The following is a 2,500-nucleotide window of genomic DNA, read 5'->3' as shown; positions in this document are numbered from 1 at the left end:
CCCTGGTAGCAAAAAGCCCTGGTAGCCCAAAGCCCTGGTAGCCCAAAGCCCTGGTAGCCCAAAGCCCTGGTAGCCTAAATTAATTTTTCCCATTCATTTCAATGGGTTAGGCTACCAGGGGGAGCAGTACCACTTTTGGCCATTAGGGGCGCTGTAGTAGGTAAAAGTTGATCCCCCCAGTCAGGGGATGAGTTTGCCTACTCGCTAGGTTACCCCTGGTTTCACAAAATACAAGGGGCACATTTTCAGAAACCACTTTTTCAGAACTTGCCACCTCCAGAGCTGATCAGGGGAGCCTCGCCAAACATTAATCCAAGATTGGTGAGGGCTCGTCGGACACCCCACGGGCGATGAGTCGGTGTCTGCCTGGAGCTCATGTCACTCTCAAATATTTTCTAAGTCAACCTCCATGCGCACATTGCAATGAGCCTGCCCGACATAGGGGCACTGTGAGCGGACTCACCGGGGGGGGAGAGGGCCCCCCCGCCTGGAGCTCCACGTGTTGGATTATTTTCTATGTCAACCTCCATGCGCTCAACAGAGCGAGCCTGCCCGACCTGGGGGGTGTTCAATCGGACTCCGCGGGCCGGGCGAGGGCCCCCCCGCCTGGAGCTCCACGTGTTGGATTATTTTCTATGTCAACCTCCATGCGCTCAACAGAGCGAGCCTGCCCGACCTGGGGGGTGTTCAATCGGACTCCGCGGGCCGGGCGAGGGCCCCCCCGCCTGGAGCTCCACGTGTTGGATTATTTTCTATGTCAACCTCCATGCGCTCAACAGAGCGAGCCTGCCCGACCTGGGGGGTGTTCAATCGGACTCCGCGGGCCGGGCGAGGGCCCCCCCGCCTGGAGCTCCACGTGTTGGATTATTTTCTATGTCAACCTCCATGCGCTCAACAGAGCGAGCCTGCCCGACCTGGGGGGTGTTCAATCGGACTCCGCGGGCCGGGCGAGGGCCCCCCCGCCTGGAGCTCCGCGTGTTGGATTATTTTCTATGTCAACCTCCATGCGCTCAACAGAGCGAGCCTGCCCGACCTGGGGGGTGTTCAATCGGACTCCGCGGGCCGGGCGAGGGCCCCCCCGCCTGGAGCTCCACGTGTTGGATTATTTTCTATGTCAACCTCCATGCGCTCAACAGAGCGAGCCTGCCCGACCTGGGGGGTGTTCAATCGGACTCCGCGGGCCGGGCGAGGGCCCCCCCCGCCTGGAGCTCCGCGTGTTGGATTATTTTCTATGTCAACCTCCATGCGCTCAACAGAGCGAGCCTGCCCGACCTGGGGGGTGTTCAATCGGACTCCGCGGGCCGGGCGAGGGCCCCCCCCGCCTGGAGCACCGCGTGTTGCAATATTTTCTATCTCAACCTCCGTGCGCTCAACAGAGCGAGCCCGCCCGACCTGGGGGGTGTTCAATCGGACTCCGCGGGCCGGGCGAGGGCCCCCCCCGCCTGGAGCTCCGCGTGTTGCAATATTTTCTATGTCAACCTCCGTGCGCTCAACAGAGCGAGCCCGCCCGACCTGGGGGGTGTTCAATCGGACTCCGCGGGCCGGGCGAGGGCCCCCCTTCCTGGAGCTCCGCGTGTTGCAATATTTTCTATCTCAACCTCCGTGCGCTCAACGGAGCGGGCCCGCCCGACCCGGGCGGCGCTCAATCGGACTCCGCGGGCCGGGCGAAGGCCCACCCCGCCCGGAGCTCCTCACCACGCACCGCACCTCCATTCCCCCACCGACCGATCGGCAACCATGACCCGCCATCGGAGGGCCCCCGCCGGCACCGGCCTCGCGCCGGTCGCTCGGGCGGACGGTTCCTCCGGCCAGCGGGTCGCTCTCCAGCGCCGGGGCTACTTCGCGAGCTTGGCCCGCGGCCAACCCCGGCGCGACCGTACGGCAGCGAGGCCGAGGCGACCCACCGATCTCAGCAGTCCTACCACGGAGCCCGCCGCTCGTCCGCGGCCCCTCCCCGCCCCAGCAGCGGGACGGTCGCCTTGCCGGCGGGCCTTCCGGCTAACGCATCGTTTCTCAAACCCTTTCCCCTAGCGCGGCGGCGGCGGGGCTTCCCGCGAGGAGGCCCCCGTCCTACGCCCGCTAAGGCGGCTCCAGCCCACCTACCGAAGGGACGGCGCGCGCCCTCCCCCACGCGAGCGGGCGTCCGCGCGCGGCCCCTGCCCCGTTCCGGGCGGGGCCCGACGCCGGCGCGGGCGAACCGCCGCGGGGGTGGCCCGCCGCTCCCTCCCGGCCCGAGGCTACCTGGTTGATCCTGCCAGTAGCATATGCTTGTCTCAAAGATTAAGCCATGCAAGTCTAAGTACACACGGCCCGTACAGTGAAACTGCGAACGGCTCATTAAATCAGTTATGGTTCCTTTGATCGCTCCAGCCGTTACTTGGATAACTGTGGCAATTCTAGAGCTAATACATGCAGACGAGCGCCGACCCCCGGGGACGCGCGCATTTATCAGACCCAAAACCCACGCGGGCCCGGCCCCGCGGGGCAGGGTCCCCTCCTC

General features: G+C 65.1%; 1 non-coding gene across 1 annotated transcript in view; it reads left to right on the top strand.

Annotated features, from left to right (window-relative positions):
* Positions 1-2,238: 2,238 nt before the first annotated feature.
* LOC147125677 (18S ribosomal RNA) overlaps positions 2,239-2,500 on the top strand; it is a 1,891-nt gene continuing 1,629 nt past the window's right edge. The window contains exon 1 of the ribosomal RNA XR_015085409.1: positions 2,239-2,500. This exon is cut by the window's right edge and continues 1,629 nt beyond it. This is a non-coding gene — a ribosomal RNA (18S ribosomal RNA).

The sequence above is a fragment of the Filicampus tigris genome, unplaced genomic scaffold (assembly GCF_054856515.1).
Source record: "Filicampus tigris isolate MCC_2025a unplaced genomic scaffold, RoL_Ftig_1.0 HiC_scaffold_40, whole genome shotgun sequence".
NCBI classification, from domain to species: Eukaryota; Metazoa; Chordata; class Actinopteri; order Syngnathiformes; family Syngnathidae; genus Filicampus; species Filicampus tigris.
The sequence above is the reverse complement of the archived record's forward strand: the minus strand, read 5'-3'. Positions and strand labels throughout refer to the sequence as shown.